This window comes from Carcharodon carcharias, chromosome 13 (genome assembly GCF_017639515.1).
Source record: "Carcharodon carcharias isolate sCarCar2 chromosome 13, sCarCar2.pri, whole genome shotgun sequence".
NCBI classification, from domain to species: Eukaryota; Metazoa; Chordata; class Chondrichthyes; order Lamniformes; family Lamnidae; genus Carcharodon; species Carcharodon carcharias.
Genome location: NC_054479.1, coordinates 17903311 through 17924851, shown reverse-complemented (window position 1 = coordinate 17924851; position 21541 = coordinate 17903311). Strand labels below are relative to the sequence as shown.

Sequence of the window (21541 nt, the reverse complement as noted above, 5' to 3'; positions counted from 1 at the left end):
GACATAGCTACTGTGTTGGTCTGCGTGGCAGCAGTGGCTGCACTTTGATGTAATTAATTGTGAAGGCACTTCTAATGCTTCTGAGCTGTGTGTTATGTAAATTCAATGCTTTCTTGCATGGTTTGATTAAGTGATCTCAGATGAGAAGTAGGCCAAAGGCAAAATACTGCGGATGCTGGAAATCTGAAAAAAAAACCCAAAAATGCTGGAAAAACTCATTAGGTCTAGCAGCATCTGTGGAGGGAAAGACAGAGTTGATGTTTCGAGTCCGTATGACTCTTCTTCAGAGCTTTTCCAGCATTTTTGTTTTTGTTTCAGATGAGAAGTACATTGATAAGCAGATAAAGGAAGATTTATTGGCAGTGGCTGGGCCTGCACTGACAACAATGTGGATTTAACATTTGAAGTAATTTATGCCTTTTCTCAGGGGTTTGGGTAGATCTTGTAAGGAAGGGGTTCTGCTATGGTGAGGTTGGAACTCACCTTTTACCTCGATTATTAGTCCAGGCCCCTCGATTACTAGTCCAGTAACATAACCACTACACTACCCTGCCCCTCTTTTAGAACTCCTGTGTTCATGGGGATACACGTCTCATGTTTTGGAGTAGTTAAGCTAGTACTCAGCTAGTCAGTCAAAATCTCTAAAGTTTGAAAGATGCTGGGGGAGAGACAGTTGGACATGTTTGATGCTAAGTTGGCTAAGCAGTTGATGGTACATTACACTTTGTAGAGTGGAACTGAGTTACAGTTATCTGAAAGATCTCACTGTCAAAGACCAGTCTGTGATGGGTTAACTGATTGCAGCTGGACTGATGCTGGGTCAGTATAGTCGACCTTAATGGTTGGTCCCACTGATCACTATCTAACAACACCTGCTACAAATGCAGAGGTGTATATTGTGTGAGGATGAGATCCGACTCATTCATGAAGGCTCCCATGACCAAACAGAATGCTGACACTCATTATCAAGACTGGCAGATGAAGAATGGCCACTTGGTACTGTGCTCCTGCAAGGAGTCAACCTCCATTGTGGGGGCTGGTGGGGGAAATGAAGCTTAGGGAGAGAAATTCAACTGTAAATCTCTGCTTTGTGAAACACTATAACACAAAGCTGCCCCTTATTATTTGTATTTTTGTTGCCTAATGGAACATCATTATTTCAACAGATGACTAACAAAACAATTGAAGGGAAATTACCACAGTATCACGAGGTACTTTTATTGTGAGCAATCACAATATGAGAATGTGAGCATTTCCTGATAGATTTCATCAAAAGCACTCACAATATTGGCAAGAAGATACTGCACATTGTGGAAAACATCATATAGTCACAAGTCAGACGGATTGAAGCTTGTAAGATTACTACCTACCACACCAGATTTTCATGGAGTGGATTTTACAGGGGGACTGATGACTCATTACCAACCCCCACGACCCTCCCACCCCTTCCCTCCCCCCACCTCAGCACCTCACTGACCAGAAACCCAGCTGCTCTTCAGCGATATTATGCTGGGGGCAACCTTAATTGGGTCAGAGTGGGACTTCCGCCCCCGTCCAGGATGGTTGGGGTAGAGAGACTGAGGGAGAGAGAGATGATGGGGGGGGGGGCCTAAGATTTCTGGAGGGGGAGCTCCCCCAGTGGGCACAGGGAATGTCCCCAAAGGAGGTAGCCGCACCTTCCTGCCCGACAGCAGCCCGCGCAGTCAAAGCTGCCAGGCTGCTCGCCTTGTTTCTGCCTTCCCCCGCAGACTGAAAAATTACGGGGGAAGCAGACTGAGGTCCTTAAGTGGTAGTAAATTGGCCACTTGAGGGCCTGACACCTTCTGTCCCTGTAATATGGGAGACAGGCCAGGGGTGGGTGGGAAGGTGGGGAGCTGGCCACATGCTTTGTTTTACGAGCCCCTGGCCTTCAAATGCACCGGTGGGGAACTAAAATTGAATCCCAGGAGTAATTCAGTGCAGATCAGTTGTGTCCACTTTACTTGGACTGAGATAGAACATGTATTTGGACCCTTACCTATGACAGAGAGAGAGGATGCTTTCGTCCTTTCAGTCTGAACTGGATTCAAACCTGTATCTACTCATTAGACCGTACCTCAGTAAAAGGGGATTCATTGTTCACAATGAATTCCATGAAGAATTTCAAGTAAATTAGAGGAACTGGGAGTTCCCTGCAGGAGGGATATGAGTGGGAGCAATTACAGAGACCAGGTTGCAACCTGGGCAAGATTAGAAGTTAAATATGCCAGATTATAGAGATATTAGAAAGAGTAGGAGGAATAGGAAAGAGCGGGGTGACAATTAAAATACCATTAAGGTGGAAATAGGGAGCTGTCTAACGAATGGGATGAATCACATTGGGTACACCAGAATACAAGAAATAGGAGCAAAATGGTCTATATGGCCTGTCGAGCCTGCTCCACCATTAAATATGATCATGTCTGATCTTGAGCTTTAACACCACTTTCCTGCCTCCTTCCCATATCCCTTCATTTCCTGAGAGCCAAACAAGCTGTCTATCCCAGACTTAAATGTATTGATTATGGAGCATCCACAACCCCCTAGAGTAGAATAAGGAATGTAAAAGAATGGGAATATTGATGGGAATATTTTAAAGACCACCTGAACATGGTAACATAATAAAGGAATGTATGTTTTTGCAGATCAAGGAGGCTGTAGAATCAATGGCTGGGATTTTCTGTGCCAGTGTTGTTAGGCGTGTTCCGTGGCTTGATTGGACAGTATGGCACAATTGGTTTCACGACAGCGTGAAATCAGTTTGCGATCTTCCACTCAGCCCACCGATGGTGGGCTGCGTTTCCCATCATTGGATGTCGGGAACCTCATTATAATATATCTGCATATCATTATTAGGCCAGCCCGCCGGAATCACCCCCCTCCGGATCATCCGTCCACATCGGCAGGAAGACAAGCCAATGTGTTTCACAACTGCACATAAGCGACATGTACCTGGCGGGCTGCACTTTGCTCGGACTTCAAGGTGCAGTCATCAGTGCCGGGCTTCACAGACAGCACCACATCACTTTTACAGGGGCTCACAGCAGGTCTCTACCTACCAGATCAGCCATATGTGGGTGGCTTTTCAATGGCTGCAGGACCAGGGCTTGCTTGGGGAAGGGGGAGAAGTGGCCTCAGGCAAGGGAAGAGGCTGCAGGACGAGGGCTGTACTGGGGAAGGAGGGTATCCCAGGGTATGTGTGGGGGCACATGTTGATCTGTGCAAGTGGCCTCAAAATGGTGAGGGCTCCAGAGGCAGCCTCCAGAGAAGTTGAGGCCGGATGGACATGTGAGGGTATATGTGTGAGAATGGGTGGTGATGTCCCTTGAGCTGGCAGTGAGTGAGATGCCAGTGAATGTGTGATGGTTGCCATACCCTGGCTGCACCGATGACATTATTCATCCTCTATCTGCATTGGTTGGTCAACCTCTTCTGTTCAGCATTGGCACTGATCACCACTGCCATCGCCTCCTGAGCCTGGTTGGTCACGCAGCTGCCCATCATCCGGCCAGAGCAGGGGTAGAGGACATTGCAGCAGGCCTCCAAAGTGTCCAAAAGGCATTCCAATGGTGTATCACTAAACCCAAGGGTTGCAGTCTTTTTGCTTTTCATAGGCATCCTCCCTGCAATAGTTGTGGGCTGGAAGCACTGAGATGTGTGCGCATATCTGGACTTTAAATATGGCGGCCATGTGACAAAGCGGTGAGGTGATAGCGTGGCGTGCGAATGAGAGCCTGTCCATCATCGAAATGGCTTGTTTGCAGGAATGCTTAACTGAGGCGGCGGGTTTGGGATGATACAGCATGAAAAGCCACCACTGCAGCCGGCAGGTAAAATGTTTTACCCACCTGCTTCTGCACTTAGTGCAAATCTGGGATGATTCCACCCCATGAATGATACAGCAAAGAAGGAGGCCATTTGGCCCATCATATCTATGACAGCTCTTTACAGAGCTGTTCAATGAGTCCCACTCCCTATTCTTTTCCCATAACCTGGTGATGTTTTGCTTTCTCAAGATTTCATCTAATTCCCTTCTGAAATTTATTATTGAATCTGCTTCCACCACCCTTTCAGGCAATGCATTCCAGATCATGACTCACCCGGACCTTCACAGTGGAAAGTAGGGGAGGTGAGGGCACAGTGGTATTGTCGCCGGACTAATAATCCAGAGACCCAGGGTAATGCTCTGGGGACCCATCTGGTTCATTAATGTCCTTTAGGGAAGGAAAATCCACCGTCCTTACTTGGTCTGACCTACATGTGACTCCAGACCCTCAGCAATGTAATTGACTCTTAAATACCCTGTGAAATGGCCCAGCAAGCCACTCGGTTGTAATAAACCGCTACAAAGCCTCAAAAAAGGAATGAAACTGTATGCACCACCCAGCGTTGACCTAGACACCGGTAATGACAATGGCAAACTCAGCCCTGTTGACCCTGCAAAGTCCTCCTTACTGACATCTGGGGGCCAGTGCCAAAATCGGGAGAGGAGAGCCGTCTCACAGACTAGTCAAGCTACAGCCTGACGTAGTCATCCTCATGGAATCATATCTTAAAGATGATGTCACAGACACCACCATCGCCATCCTTGGGTAACAGCAAAATACTGCGGCTGCTGAAAATCTAAAACAAAAACACAAATTGTTGGAAAAACTCAGCAGGTCTGACAGCATCTGTGGAGAGAAAGACAGAGTTAATGTTTTGAGTCTGTATACAGCTGGGAAGGAGTTGCCCTGGGAGTCCTCAACATCGATTCCGGATCCCAGGAAGTTTCATGGAATCAGGTCAAACATGGGCAAGGAAACCTCCTGCTGATTACCGTGTACCGCCCTCCCTCAGCTGATGAATCAGTATTCCTCCATGTTTAGCATCATCTGGAGGAGGCACTGAAGGTGGCAAGGGTGTAGAATGTACTCTGGGTGGGGGACTTTTATGTAGCACCATGACTGACCAAGCTCGCTGAGTCCTAAATGATATAGCTGCTAGACTGGGTCTGTGGCAGGTGGTGAGGGAACCAACAAAAGGGAAAAACATACTTGACCTCATCCTCACCAACCTGATGCACAGTAACAGCAGTGTGTACCATCGATAAGATGCACTGCAGGAACTCACCAAGGCACCTTAGACAGCACCATTCCAAACCTACGACCACTACCATCTAGAAGGACAAAGGCAGTAGATAGATGGAACACCACCACCTGGAAGTTCCCCTCCAAGTCATTTACCAGCCTGACTTGGAAATACATCACCTTTCCTTCACTAATGCTGCTTCAAAATCCTGGGACTCCTTTCCTAACAGCACTGTGGGTGTATCTACACCACATGGACTGCAGCAGTTCAAGAAGGCAGCTCACCACCACCTTCAAGGGCAATTAGGGATGGGCAATAAATGCTGGCCCAGCCAGCAAAGCCCACATCCCATGGATGAATGAAAAAAAAAGGATACAGTTGCAGAGGAACCAGGTGGACTGTAGATTAATGAAGCAGATAAACTCAAAGGGATTAACCTCTGAAGCAGTGATCTGCCCCTCAGGGAAGATTCTCCACATTTCTCCACACTTCACGGTCTTGCACTTTCCTCATCAGTTGCTTATAGGAACCTCCCATTTTCAAATTTAATCAGTATTATGACTATAAAAATAATACTTGAGGTGATTCTCATTGCCTTCCTTTTGCTCAACGGAAACACAAAAGTCCTCTTCCTGAAGGATCCTCCGCCTGTAAACAGCCGTTGTCCCTCAAGGCTCTTACTCTTCTGCCATCACCACCATAACTTGTTGCTTCCACCGTTGGCCGTGGCTCCTAATCCTAAGCTAAGGACCCTTATCTAGGCCTGGGGAAACTCACAAAAGGCCAGGGACAACCACCCACTGAGGTCCCAAGTGACCCTGCTACCCAAGGATTATCATAAACAGGAAGATCGCAGCTGGAGTCAGGTTTGAGTCCAGACCCAGCTGGCTTCTACCCAGAGACAATGGGCAGAATCATCCTAGATTTGCACTAAGTGCAGTAGAGGGTGGGAAAAAGAATGTTTTACCCGCCGGCCTCAATGGCGGTTTTTCCTGATCCTGCCTCATTAATCATGCATTCCTGGGAAACACACTGTTTCGATGGCGGGTGGGCTTTCACTTTCCTGCCACACCTTCACCTCGTCACTTCCTCGCGCCGAGAACCATGTTTAAAGTGCAGCCGTGCATACACCTAGCCCAGGACTACTGCACAAAAGACAGTGCTGAAAGGCAAGAAGACTGCAGCCCCCTGATTCAGTGTCCCTGGAATGCCTTTTGGATGCTGTGGAGGCCTACGTGATGTCCTCTACCCCCGCTTTGGCCACAGGAGGTTGAGCAATCTCACCACTCCGGCTTGGCAGGCGATAGCAGTGGTGATCAGTGCCAATGCTGGGGGAGGTGGTGGCATAGTGGTATTGTCTATGGACCATATTATCTGGGTACTGGACCAGTATTCCAGAGACCCAGGGTAATCCTCTGGGGACCTGGGTTCAAATCCCACCACAGTAGATGGTGGAATTTGAATTCAGTAAAAATCTAAAATCAAAAGCCTGATGATGACCATGAAACTATTGCTGATTGTTGTAAAACTGGTTCACTCAGGCAAGGAAATCTGCCGTCCTTCCTTGGTATGGCCTACATGTGACTCCAGACCCACAGCAATGTGGTTGACTCTTAAATACCCTCTGAACAAGGGCAAATAATGATGAGCAATAAATGCTGGCGTAGCCAGTGACACCCACATCCTGTGAAATAAAAATAAAAAGGTTGGCCATCCAATGTAGAAAGAGGATGAATGATCTCATCCATGCTGCCAGTGAAACCATCTAATCACTCTAAACTCTCACACTCACAAGCCCATTACACATTCATTGGCATCTCACTCACTGCCAGCTGAAGAATCATCACCACTCGCTCTCTCACATGCACCCTCACATCTCCATCTGGCTTCATCTCCTCTGGAGGCTGCCTCTTCAGCCTTCACCATCTTGAAGCCACTTGCACAGATCAACTTGTGCTCCTACACACACCCTGGGATACCCCCCTTGCCCAGCACAGCTCTTGCCCTGCAGCGTCTTCCCTTGCCTGAGGCCACTCCTCCCCCTTCTCCAAGCAAGTCCTAGCCCTGCAGCCATTGAAAAGCCACCCCCTGCCTTATGGCTGGTCTGGTAGTTAGAGACCGGCCTGTGAGCTCCTCGAAAAGTGATGCGGCGCTGTCTGTGAAGCCTGGCGCTGATGACTGCGAGTGCTGCTCGAAGCAAGGTAGGCAAACAAACCTTGAAGTCCTGAGCGAAGTGCAGCTCCACAGGTGCATGTCGCTTATGTACAATTATGAAACATGTTGGCGTGCAATCACACTGACGTGCCAGGGTGATCCAGCATGGGGGGATGATTCCGGCAAGCTGGGCTTATAATGATATGCAGATAGATTAAAATGAAGCTCCCGACATCTGACGGCGGGAAATGCGGCCCGCCATTGACGGGCAGAGTGGACGGTTGCAAACTGGTTTCACGACGTCGTGAAACCGATTTTTGGCCTCTTCGCCATATTGTCCGCTCATGCCACCAAACACGCCGGCCACCCAGGCATGGAAAATTCAACCCAATAAAGGAGACGCAAGAGGAAATGAGGTGTGCATTAGTTACAATCTCTCAAAGCTTGAGGGACTGAAAGCTAAAAACTGGGAGTGGCAAACATTGCTGAAAAAAGGATGAGGGGGAACAAATTGAGTAACTATACTCCAGTGAGTTAAGCTCAAGTTTGTAAGAAAATTACTATAGTCCATTATCAGATTAAGTAAGCACTTTGGGAAAGTGTACAATAAATAAACAGTTATGGATTTTGCCGAAGCTAGGCCTGAAGCAGTGGAGGCAGCGTTGTTCAATTCTTTTAAGGCTGAGGTAGACAGATCTTGATTGACAAAGGAGTCAAAGAATATGGTGGGGAGGGAAACAGAAAAGCAGAGTTGAGGCCTCAATCAGATCAGCCATGATCTTGTCAAACGGCAGAGCAGGCTCAAGGGGCTGAATGGCCTACTCCTGCTCCCGGTTCGTATGTTCATACACACGTTTGTAACCCAATAAGTTTTTTTTAATGGAGCCACTGAAGTGGAGGATAGAATGGAATGAGTGGGTGCCACTGCATGGATTTTCAGATGACACTGGTTACAGAGATTATGTTAAGCTTAAGGTTGAATAGAGCTACAGACAATTTTGTGGCTGCTTCCCATCGATTCTAACTGCTTCAATCTCCTGACACCTCTCCCTTACTGTCCACAAACTGTAAGCCCATCCAGTTCCCACAAATTACTTGAGCCTTTCTAGCCTCCAGACTCCTCTGTTTCCAGCCCCATGTCATGCCCGTCTGATTCTGACTATAATATACCTTTTTTAAATTTAAAAAAAATGTGGCTCAAAACATATATTTGCTTTCCTACCACACAAATAATCTGGACTGGTAAGATTCAGTCAAAGCTTTTGTTTAATAAATGACGCACACTCTAAAGAACTTTTCAAGGCTTTCAGACCTGGAGAAAGTTATGCTTTAGACAGGCTGCCTTATAAAGTCAATAGTCCCCGAAAGTGGGCCCGGGGATCGCAATGCAGGATTAACTCGCTCCCGTTGCTTACAACGTAGACAGCACGCCAAATTCATGCTGCCTGCTCATGACCAAGATTGTAGTGTCCAGCCAGCGCTAACCATGCTGTTGAGTGGCTGCACACCCCGGAAGGGGGCCCAAAGCCATGAGAGGCTAGCACCAGTTAAAGCTAACCTGCGTCCTAAAAACCAGCTGTCACCTCTTAGAGGAGAGGTGCATTATGGCTGGAGCAGGTGCTGGAAGTCATTCAACGGCTGATTCTGACCTGGGAAACATTCAGTAATTTCACAACCTAGCCGAGTGCATTCTCCAAGATTTTCTGACGTTGTGCTGTAGTTTTTGGTCGAGGAGGTGAGATGTTCTCTTCTCAGGGCCCGTGAGAGCCTCCAGACAAAAACTCTGAAGACACTGGGACCAGATAACTGTAGCAGCCAATGCTACATGTCAAGCCTCAAGGACCTGGATGCAGTGCAGCAAAAATTTGAATGACTTCACACGAGTGGCCAAGATCAGTGAATAAATCTTCCAATGCCACATTGACAAACTGCACTAGGAGCTTCAGCCACTGCGCAAACCATCACACCACCTTCACTCACCTACCAACAGTTTCCATTAATCAGGACTCATACTTAACATTCATAAATTCACCTCACACCCACAAACCTGGCACTGCTGCGAGCTTCACCATCTCATCTCATGGATTGTACACACTGCCAGCTATTCAACCACAGCAGCATTTCACCCAAACAGATTGCACCACACTTCACTGACTCAATTCCCTCTCTGTTGCCGAACAAACTGGTGCACAGCCAGAGGCAGCAGGTGCTAACTGGTGAGGACAAGTGTAGCTGCATATACTTACCCCACCATGGAGAAGACAGTGCTCGATATCCGTAGAATGGCCATTGCTGATCATGTGGTCAGCGGCAAGACTGAAAAAAATAGAAGCTGATGGTATCCTCCTTCTCACATCCCACTCCCCCTTCATTCCACAATCTGTTCTGACTTGGAAGCTGCAGATGGTGTAAGCGTGCAGCTCTTATCTCCGCGCTCACCACAGAACCAGCCTGGGCTTTTTCTTTTCCCAAGAACCACAACCTGGTTGGGCAGCAAGACAATGATGATGAAGAAACACAGTCACTTGATCTTGTACTTGGTCTGTATTTTAGAGGATAGTTTACAAGTGGGATCTGCACATGGCAAGGCACTGAACCTGCATGGTCTGCCACAAGGGCAGCAGACAAGGGTGGCGCAGATGCCTGTATCCCCCTAGGGTGAGGTTGTACGTGAGTCCTGCTGCAGAGGACTCAGGTCAGCTTGCCAATGTGGCAGGCTACAGAAGAAGCAGATGGGTGTGTGCAATGAAATTCTTGCTGCATTAGCAGCCAATGTCAAGGAGCATGGAGGAGTCCAGCACCAACTTGGCACAGGGATTGTGCAGAGCTTGGAACCCATCCCTCCCAGCATCCAAGTGGTGGTCGACTCAATGAGCACAATTATGAAACCAATGACCATGGCCAATGTCTCAGTTTCCATTGCAGCACAAGCAGAAACTGCCCGATGTCTGAAAACTCAGACTTGTGCCATAGATACTCAGCATTCTGCCAGGCAAACTCAAACTGCTGCCATCATAGCTGTGGGTACCGGTGTTCACAGGGACTCTCAGGGTATCACAGGAGTGCAGCTATCTGTCCTCCTGGTTTCTAGGATTGTTGAGGTGCGTCCTGAGGGAGTGACTATCTCTGTGGAGCACAGACCTACTCTCAGGATGACCGCATTTGTCTTTCCAGTGTTGCCATTCTGACAGTGCCTTTGCTGTTGTTGGTTAATCAGCCAGTCTAGACAGCTGTCACCCATGCAGAGATTGTGCAGTCCAAAGCCAGATCTTCTATATACAGAGCTGCTCAAGATCACCCTCCAAGGTCATCTGCAGTCTCCTCCATTAAAGTCAGCTGCCTTCCATCACCCATCCTGCATCCATTATTTGTAATACTGCATAAGGAGCATTAGGACAGGCAAAGGCACATAGAAGGCAGGCACTAAGGGTGATAAGTTGACATTTGAATGCAATAAGGCATACTTTTGATTTCTGTTGTGTTGGTTTTTATTTATGCATTGTGGCCAAGTGAATGCAATGATGGTCTGTGACTGAGGGAGGTCATGGTGTGGGACTGCTGGTGAATGGGGAAGTATTGTTGCATTCACTGGTATCACAGTTGGATGGGTTGTTTACGTGCAACCCAGCCAAGAAGAGGTTGTCTCGTTTGCTTCCTCCCTTTGTCCATCTTTTCTCTTGCTGCTCAGCTACTTGCCGTGTGGCTGGTGGCTCGAGCTGTGCCCCCATTGATGTTGAGATTGGGCAGGATGCAGCAGCATCTCCCGAATCCTGACTCCTGCCCTACCGAGTATTGCACAGCTCCTCCTGAGTGGTCCAATCAGCAGGATCTCTTTTTCAGCAAGCCAACGTTGGGCCTTATCACATTTCATGGTAGCATGGCTCTCATTGTATCTGTGCATGGGTTTCACACCAGAGTCATGAAGCATGTCAGGATAGCGCTACTACCCAGTTCCCACCCTTTGGTTTGGCAAGGTGGCTTAAATGCAGTTGACACAGTGATCTGCTCCAGAATGAAGACATCCCGACTGCTGCCAGTGCATTGACCTGTTCAATTCGCTGCCTATGGTCACACACCAGCTGGACATTGAGGGAACGGAATTCCTTCCGACTGTGGTGCATCTTGGAGTTAACATGCAACAACCTCAAAGTGATGTGTGTGCATTCAGAGGTATCCTACACCATAGGGAAAAACACTGTGTTCACTCCACCTACTGATATCTGGCAAAAGAGAATGCAATGTAGTCAGTTCTCTTCCAATATGCAGCAGTGGACAGCAAGATGTTGGAAGTATTTCCAGTTTTAGCCTGCAAGAAACTATATGCATTAACGTTCATTGCCATGGTTACCTTCACAGGCACTGATCATGCAATCCTTACCTTGGTCTAAGGTTGCTGTCATTGTTGCAGCAGGTGACAGATCTCAATGAAGATGTAATTACTGAAGCGCAGATGTTTGGTGCACTATTGCAGTTCAGGTAGAAGAATTACACTCTGAACTCTCAGAGTAAATATGGCCTCCTGTTCAGAGTCCTTCTCCCTCTTCTCCTCCTCCCTCTTCTAGCAACTTGTCTCGCTCTGTGTGACCTCTTCATTCACTGTGTCATGCTCCATTCCAAGAGGAATGCCTACTAGTTCACCCACGTCTTAGAGCAACTGGTTTGTGCTTGAAGTCAGGACCATGTGTTTCAATACCACATCACCCCCTATAGACTTTAGCAACTTTAAAGAACTCTATAAAGTGGGAAACGCTTGCATAATTGTAGCAATAGTCAGTAAAAATCAATCAGCATCTAACCTGAAAGTAGTCGATGACCCCTTTAAATAGCGCTGATGTGCTTCCTTCCTTCTGCTGAATGTGTGTTCAGCTGTGTGTGATTATAGCGTTGGCTGGATCATTGTGTTCAAAATGGCATCCAATCAGCGTTACATGATGCTATGATCTGCCTGCTCTGCATATATCTAATGGATGCTCACTGTGGGCTCTTACGACGTCAACAATATATTGTCTGGAGCGACTTGCACCAGACTTGTCCCAGGCATCATTTTGGCCACTCGTGGCACCCAAAAAATGGGTGCTACACATCTGAATTTTGTGCCATCTATCTCCCAATGTATGTGGAAGCCATTTGCAATGTCTGATATCTCAGAGTTCTATAGAGTGAGGTGTGCTTTGAAGTTGTGTGTTACAGAGGCGTGGTTGTTTTAGAGAGAGCTGTGTGTACAGAGATGTGGTTTGTTATAGACATAGACTGTTTATTTCTTTTCTCCAATTACTAGGGGACTGTAAACAGCATGTGCCATATCAGAGATTTTGGTGTGTAAAAGGGTGTTTTTTAGTCAAGGCTTTTACATGCTGCGAAGGTTCCCAAAAGGGCCTTTTATATATATATATATATAATATATATATTTGTTCAGAGATGATGGAAGATATGGAACTTTGCTCACCAATGGTGGGTTTCACATAACTCACTAATGTCAAAACTATATTACCCGATCATGGTGACACAAGAGTACGGTTCTGTAATGTCATCTTTACGGGTGTCTCAGAGTACACATGTTTTTGATCAATGCATCATATTGAGATTACTGATTTGAGCAGTATGAGTGCTGGTGAAAGAACCATTTCCCAACTTCCTTCACCCATTGGCAGTGTCAAAAGCTTTCATAGAATCGAAGAATCTTACAGCACAGTTGGGGTTCATTTGACTTTTTGTGCCTCTTTGAAAGAACTATCCAAATTACTGTCACATTCCAACCTTTACCCTAGAAGTCTCGGTGAAAAATAAAGCAGATTATGTACAGAGTAAAGCCTCCTCTGCTCTCTGTGCTGTGTTGAACCAACCATGCATCACCTCCATGCAGGAACAGTTCACCATCCTTTTGTGACAATTCCATTGGCTCCATTTGCCTTTTACCTGAGTGAAGCAGCTCCTTTGGAAACTTTTCATCAATGGGCCTCAGGCTGTGACTTTTTTTTATTCTTTCATGGGATCTGGGTATCATTGGCAAGGCCAGCATTTGTTGCCCACCCTTAACTGCTCTTGAACTGAGTGGCTTACTGGGCCATCTCAGGGGGCAATTTAAGAGTGAACTACATTGCCGTGGGTCCAGGGCCACATGTAGGCCAGACCAGGTAAGCACAGATGATTTCTTTCCCCGAAGGACGTTAGTGAACCAGGTTGGTTTTTACAACAATTGTTGATGGTTGTCATGGTCACCATTACTGAGATTAGCTTCATATTTCAGAATTATTAATTGAATTTAAATTCCACCAGCTGCAGTGGATTCTAACCAATGTTCCCAGAGCATTAGCCTGGGCCTCTGGATTACTCATCCAGTGACATTATCACAATATCCCACTGTCTCCAACACGCAACGCCTTGCATTCATTAAGTATGGAATTAAGACCTCGATGTAGATAATTTTAAAAAATGTTTTCATTTCCGAGTTATCTATGTTGCCCATCCCTAGTAACCCTCCAGAAATGGTGGTAAGCTGTCTTCTTAGGGATGTGCACGCTCTCTTTATTGGTTCTTCCTGCTTCCCTGCTTGACTTCTGTATGATATCTCAAGTCTCAGCTACACAGTTATTTTCAAGTATTTGAGGAGAAATGCATGTGTGAACCTGCACCCTCCTTTGCCATTAATACAACACCTATCAACTATTGGGGAAATTAAACTCCATTGGATGATCTTGAATCTCAGCCACATTTTCTTTGCTGCAAAAACCAAGGCCTGTAGTGTAGGACTGCACTTAGATGTAAAAGCCTAGGAGAGAAGATGAGGTAGTGAACACTGAGATAGTGATAGGGGTAGAACTATTACATGGATACAACATGTTTTGGAGACTAGAAGGAATCCCAGAATCATCGTAATTTAAAGCACAGAAGGAGCCATTCGGCCTATTGCGTCCGTGCCAGCCGACAAGTAACCATCCAGCCTAATCCCACTTTCCAGCTTAGTCCTTGTAGGTTACAGCATTTCAAATACCTATTCAAGTACTTTTTAAATATTATGAGGGTTTCTGTTTCTACCTCCCTTTCAGGCAGTGAGCTCCAGATCCCCTCAACCTCGGGATGAAAAAAGTTCTCCTGAAATTACCTCTAAACCTCCTACCTCTTACCCTAAACCTATGCCTCCTGGTTATAGGCCCCTCAACCAAGGGCAATTAAGAACGGAAAAATATTCAGTCACTTGAATGTGCACATAATTTTGACCATTAGCACTCAGCAATTGTCCTTTGTTGAGAGGAGGAGTGCAGATATCACAGAGGGTTCTGAGGCTGGAGGAGGTTACAGAGATAGAGAGGGCAGAGGCCATGGAGGGACTTTTAAACAAGAATGCGGATTTTAAAACTAGTGTTAAACCGGGAGCCAATGTAGCTCAGCGACACATTTCACATTTAATCCCAATAGTTGTTATTTTATATGGAATTGAAGACCTAGATCCAGTTCCCTCTTAAGCACATGTTAAAAAAATGATTCAAATTAAATATGTCAAGTTCTGTCTGATGATGCTCCAGTGAAGCACCGTAGCACATTTCATAGTGTTAAAGGCTCCAAGTTGTTTTTGTTGTAAGATAAATGTAGTTTTAAACTCACTGGGACCTTAGGCATTTAAATGAAATATTACTTGCTTTGAAGGACTTTTAACGCCAGTTGATGGATTTTGGGCCCTGTTCCCAAACAGCTTTGAGGACTTCAGTGTATCTTTCTTGACGACTTTTGGTATTGAATCCTGCTTGTCTAGGAGTCACTTTGTGTCTTTTCATCTAATATCATATTATGTCATCACATTGCCAGTAACATATGTTTTATCACGCCGGTTCTCACCAGTATTTCAAAAGCGAATACCTACCATCTATTTCTTTGACCCCCCACCCCCCCGCCGCCGCCCCCTACCAATACTGTTCTAATTTGCCGTCTCTGTTTTAGCCATTGCCAGAATGCCAGAATCTTTAAATATAAAAAAAAAAGCAACATTCCACGTTTGGGAGTTGTAGTAAATTACTGCTGGTTTAGCAGGGGGTGCAGTTTCAGGGAAAGTGCAGCTTAAAATAAAGTCATCAAAAAGAACAGACTATTCATAGAAATGGCACAGCCTTAGTTGACTGTGTCTCAAAGTGTATGAAAGGAGCAGTGTCTCGGAAGCAGGACTGCTGTTTTCCTCTTGCTCAAGTTCTGAGGCAATGTGTGTTTTGAAAGTACCTTTCTTGGGGTGTGGCTTCCTGGCTGGCATACCCTGTGTCCGTGCTGTTGGCTTGGTGACAGTCAATGTTTTTGTGCTTTCTGTTTATTTAGTCCTCCTTCTTCCACTGAATTTGCCGAGCTGGTCATGAGGATGAGGGTAGACCTGCTAGGAAAGCCTTGCTAATTTTTTAGTCAGGGCATAATATTGTCTCTTGTGCCCCAGTCGTTTAGCTTTTTATCTGGCCCAACTGCAAAGTGAAAAACGCCTCCTGCGAACACTATCTAACTCTGGATCCTGAGCAGAAATGCAATTCTCTCCATAAAATCTTTATCTGTTGTTGAATTTTCAGAAACCACTTCAGGAATAGTGTGATAACTCTTCAATAACTGATATTTGAACTGGACCAGTGGCTCTCCGGGTGTGGTCTCCGAACCACTGGTGGTCACCAGGTTCCTCCAGGTGGTCTGTGGGCTGGTTCAGAACACAAGTCACTGACATGTAACATCAAAGCCAAGGCCTTATTAGAGAACAGGCCGTCCTCACCACTCAGGTCACCTTACAAAATCAGACCAGCTCCCTGTGTCCTTGGCACGATTGTCATAAAGATGAGCATCAACAATGTAGTTTAATAAGCAGTATCTGTGTTACTGTTGATTTTGTTTGATTAGGGAGTTATAGGAGATCCTGTGATCCTGCCTCGGAGCTAGAAACTCTAGGATCAAGTCTGACTTCAGGACCAGATGACCACAGAAGGTGCATTCATAATGAGGCTAAACGGGTTGATTATCAGCCTGTAAAGCCTTCCAATACACCTGATGGCAGGTGGTGAGAGGGGGAGAGTTTCCTGGTCAGCTGTACTGTAGAAGACAATGGCAGCAAACCACTGCAGAACTTTGCCAAGCGTAATCATGGACCGATCCAATGGAACTCCATGGCCGCCAATGCTCTCTTAGGGCATGGTACCTGGAGATGGAGGTGAAATTGCAGATGTAAGATGAGTATTAATTTCTCAGAAGATTATTGTAATCATTTTGTAACACATATTGAATGTTTCAAATAAGCATCCTATATTAATGTTTTTAATATGAAAATGCCTGTGCTGTACTTTTGTTTCTGGCATGAATTAATAATTTACTTATATTTAATTAAAGATTATTGCACAGATTTATTACATTTAGTAACAAAGAAGCAGTGAAATACTTATAGTTTCCCATGCGTTCCTATTAATTATGATGAAGTATTTTGTGATAGCAAGTGAAAATACGTGAGGTAGGACTGGTAGGTAATCCATGGGGTCTTTTGCACTGTGTCCCACAGGCCAAAAGGTTTGAGAACCTCTGACTTAGACAAACTACTTTGAGCAACGAACTAGGAGGGTGGGGGTGACAGGTTTAAAACTAAGAAATGAGAGCAGCAACTAGAAGAAGCTTTTCTCCCCTTACGTTAATATATGTGGAACAGGCTCTCTGCAAAAGCAATTGAAGCTGAGCCAATTGGCTGTTTCAAAAAGGAGCTGGATTGAATTCCACTGGGAATGGAGATAGGAATAAACTGAGATCCTCAGTTACTTCATGGGATGCAGACTTGATGGGCCAAATGTCCTCTTTCTATGTTGTCCCATTCTGTGATTCTACCTGATGGTGCTGTGATGATCTTATGTATGGGAGGCAGTTGGCCAGGGTTCGGTTGTGGGAAATCTGGAGATGGATGGATGGATATTGTGAAGTTTTACTTGACTGCGTCCAGAAATCGGTAATTATTTCAGGAGAACTTATCCTCAGCAGATTAAATTGGATTGGGCCGAGTTCACAACAAAGTAGATTGCTCACATTCTGTGGAAGGGGTAAAGTTAAATGATCTTTACATGGGCCATGTTTTTTTAAGTTCTAAATCTCGGAACACCAACAAATTGAGCAATTTCACAGAATGCTATAACCTCACAGTTTCCCTTTAAGTTATACAACATCCTTACTTAATTGGACATATATCGAATATATCAGACATATTTCTGTCTTCAAGAGCTATTCCCTCCTGGATTTCAGGGCAAATCTCTTGTGTGATCTTTCACTTTAGGCTTCTATAGTAAGTAAGCAAACCATTCTGCTTATTACCATGAGAATGATGGGGCTGGTGAGGGCGGTAGAATTACTCTCCTTGGTGGTGTTCTCTCTGGATCACCTCTTGTTTTAGATTTTGTCTTAATTAAGCCCCATTATCTGGGCTAAATACTGCCCAGTACTCATTTGGATCATTTGCATAAAAGTCACAACTGCAGACATGCTGCATCAGGACAGCTGTTCTGTTCCATTAGAAGTGGCCTCATGATTAGGACCCCTTCCAAAGTGAGAGTTTCACCATCAGGACTCAAGACTTCCTCAAGTAACATCTCTGCTGGATCTTGCACCATTTTTACCGCTGCCTACGAATCAGTGGAGTCAGTGTCCTCTAACAAATGTTTGCCACCTTTTTCCAAGTCCATAACTGGATACCAGGCAGGGATTACAGTCAGTTTAAGGGATGGGATCAAAGCTTAAGTTCTGATATATGAAGATATGCAGAAAAGATTCATGAGATTGGTTCCAGGGATGAGGAACTTCAGTTAGATTCATAGATTGGAGAAGTAAGGATTGTTTTCCTTGGAGAAGAGAAAGCTGAGAGGAGATGTGATAGAGGTGTTCAAAATCATGAAGGGGCCTGGACAGAGAAGACAGGGAGAAACTGTTCCCACTTGTAAAAGGATCAAGGAGGATCAAGCAAATGCAACATGAGGAAAAACTTTTTCATGCAGCAAGTGGTTAAGGCCTGGAATGGACTACGTGAGTGTGTGGTGGAGGCAGGTTCAATTGAGGCATTCAAAGAGGAATTAGATCATTATGTGAAAAGGAAGAATGTGCAGGGTTACTGGAGCAATGGCACTGAGGGAGTTGCTCATTCGGAGAGCAGGTGCAGACTCGATGGGCTGAATGGCTTTCTTCTGCTCTGTAACAATTCTGTGATTCTGTGACATACTGAAAACCTTTGTAGTAACCATAAAACCGAACATTTATGCACCTTGAGACACAGTGGTAAGCGAAAAAAACAACTTGTCTTATATATCATCAATTTTCACAGTGGAGATTTTGAATCCAGGCTTCTGCCATGTGTCTTGGCTGCTAGGAAAATATGTCAGGAAATAGTGGACATGCTCCATACGATTTTCTTTCCATTCATTTTAATTAAAATCATAGGGCTATGAGTTTGTGCTTGCCCTAATATGCAGTCCTATCAAGCAAGGTTCCTTGCTAGAAGAATGCTGATCTAATATTGGCCCAGAACCTCTGATCTTCAGATGGTTGAACCCCGGAGGTATCCCTGAAGATGCGCTGGGAGGCGCCTCAGACATCCCCACACACGGACTACATGGGAATTGCACAGGAACTTTGGACTTCCGTTGCGCAATTCCCCTGTGTCTGAAACGCTGAGTTAAAGTCGGAGACTTCGGATGGTTCCGACTTACTTACCAGGAAAATTTAGAAGGATTAAAATCAGTTCTAACTCCTAGGTAACTATTCAACTGACCCCCAACTCCCCATGGGACCCCCTCCCGACCTCCTGGCTCCCCCCTCCACCACACCAACCCGACTACTCCCTCAACCCATCTACCCGCCTCCCTACCCCGTCACCCACTTACCCACTGCCCTAACCCCTCACCCACCCACCCGCCACCCTGACCCCTCACCCACCCACTTGCCATCTTATCGCTTAGCCACTTACCTCACACATGTACCTCCTCTCCGTAGCTTCTCAAAGTGGCTTTGGCATATTTAAACTTACTGAAATATGGCAGGTGGTACTGTAAAGATGGGGTGTGGCTTGGCTTCCCCTGATGCTCCTCCGCTATGAAGAATGATTCCCTAACTAGGTACGCACTACATTTCTGAGGATGCCCAGTTCGGAAGCCCAAGCAAGAAGGGTGGAGCTTCGGTGCAAGGTGATAGCCACTCCTCTCTGGACACCCTATTCTAAAACTGGACTGGTTCTAAACCAAAGAGATGACAACCCCATGCCTGCCTGGGATGAATTGCGTGCTGTGAGAGTGTAGGGGAAATGAACAGTGGCTTGTGAATTTAGATCAAAGTGATTCTAAATCTCATTTTAGATCTCATTGAGCCTTGAAGCAGCAAAACACAGACCCCAACATCTTGCTGTGGGCAGGTGAGGGTTGGGGTGGGAGTGGGGAATTAGGGTAAGTAAACTGTGCCTTTGGTCTAATGAGAGGGGTTCCCTGGTGATAATACATATGATGATGATGTTTTACATTTTGCCATTAGTGAAGAGTCTAAACCAAGCTAAATCATAAATATAAATATAAATAATATGAAAGAATCATATACCACAAATGGAGAGTATTCATTCAGCCCATAGTGGCTGGGCCAGCTCTTTGAAGGAGCTATCCAATTCATCTTACTCCCCTCTCCTCTCCCCTCAGCTCTTCATCTTTCCCTATATCCATTTCCTTTTTGAAAATTATTATTGAATCTGCTTCAACCATTCCAGGTTATGACAACTGGCTACAGAAAAAAATTCTCCTTATTGTTCCCCCTAGTTCTTTTGACAATTAATCTTAAATCAGTGAGGGTTACCAACCCTCAGTTCCTCCTTATTTATCAAAAGCTTTCATAATTTCAAACACTTCTCTTAAACCTCTCCTTGTTCTAAGAAGAACAGTCCCAGCTGCTCTTGTCTCTCTCAGTGTAACTGAAGTCCACTGTTCCAGTTATAATGCTAGTAAATCTCATCTGCACCCTCTCCGAGGCTTTGACATCCTTCCTAAAATGTGGCTCCCAGAATTGAACTCAATACTCCAGCTGTGGGCTAACCAGTGATTTATAAAGGCTGTAGCATAACTTCCTTGCTCCTGCTCTCCTTTCCTTGATTTATGCTTCTTTTTTTCACAACCTTATCAACTTGTCCCGGCACCTTTTCTGCTTTTTGTCTCTTAGCCATTTTCGTATCCATGCTGCCACTGCCCCTTTGATGCCTGGGCTTAACTTTTACTAGCAAGCCTATTATATAGTAAGTTATAATGATGGACCAGATCTTCTTTCACTGGGAGGCATGTTCAGGAGAGAACTGGTGAGTTTCCATTAGCTAATTAGAAAACTGATTAAAGTGGCTGATTGATAAGGAAGCAATTTACAAAAAAATGTTTGAGCTTAAACGATTTCTTTCTAAATGCTAAACTAATTTCCATTTGTAATTTGTAAAAATAATGATATAAAAATAAAAATATCTACTTTACTCCTCCAGCCTCATGACACACAAATGCCCAACCTCTCATAGCTGTCCTTGCACATAAACCTGACACAACGCCCCACACCCACGGCTCTGAGACACACACAGTCCTGAGTGAGATGGTTATAAGGAGATGTCTTTGTGACCGTTGTTATGTGCGCTGCCATGATCATCTACTCCTGAAGTGCAGGTCTTGTGTTGTTGGCTTTAGCCCATACAGAAATTGCATAGTTTTGCGAAAAAAAACAGCTACTGGGAATACCAGGTCTTTTTTTTTAAGGTTTCCTAGTGGCTGACCTTGTGTCTGGCAAGTTTACTGTTGGAGTTGCCTCCAGGTACAGAAACCCTGGCACTGCACAGACACACTACTAAAAAAGTTTTTTTTTATTCTTGTTACTGTTCCTGGGGTGTCGCCAGGTATTTCCTTTCAATATAATAAAAATATAATTTAGAAACCTGGGAATTTCTGGCACTTTTCAACTTTATCAATGCTGTCTAGTTTCCAGCAGCTTTAATCAGCAAATGCATATTGGCCATGATCATTTCTACTATTAGGCTCATGGTACTGAAACTAACAAAAGACCTCTTTTGATAAGAGGGATGCGATACCTCAACCAGAGCTCTGTGTTTGTCTACACATTTGTATGATGGAGAGAAGCTGGTGTGGTGTAACATGTGTTATGTCAGAAGATAACCATGGACCAGAAAGGCCATCCAACCCACCCAAGTTCAACTTTCCAGAAATATCCTAAACTCTCTCCATTGCACCATCCTATTGATTCCATTGTTACTACTTCCATGACTCTGGCTGCAAGTTTATTCCACACATGGATT

The 21541-nt window shown here is 45.3% G+C and overlaps 1 protein-coding gene across 1 annotated transcript in view; it reads left to right on the top strand.

The window, feature by feature from the left end:
* The window catches only part of trpv4 (transient receptor potential cation channel, subfamily V, member 4), a 124264-nt gene that overhangs the window by 72867 nt on the left and 29856 nt on the right, over nucleotides 1-21541 (top strand). The window lies entirely within an intron of this gene.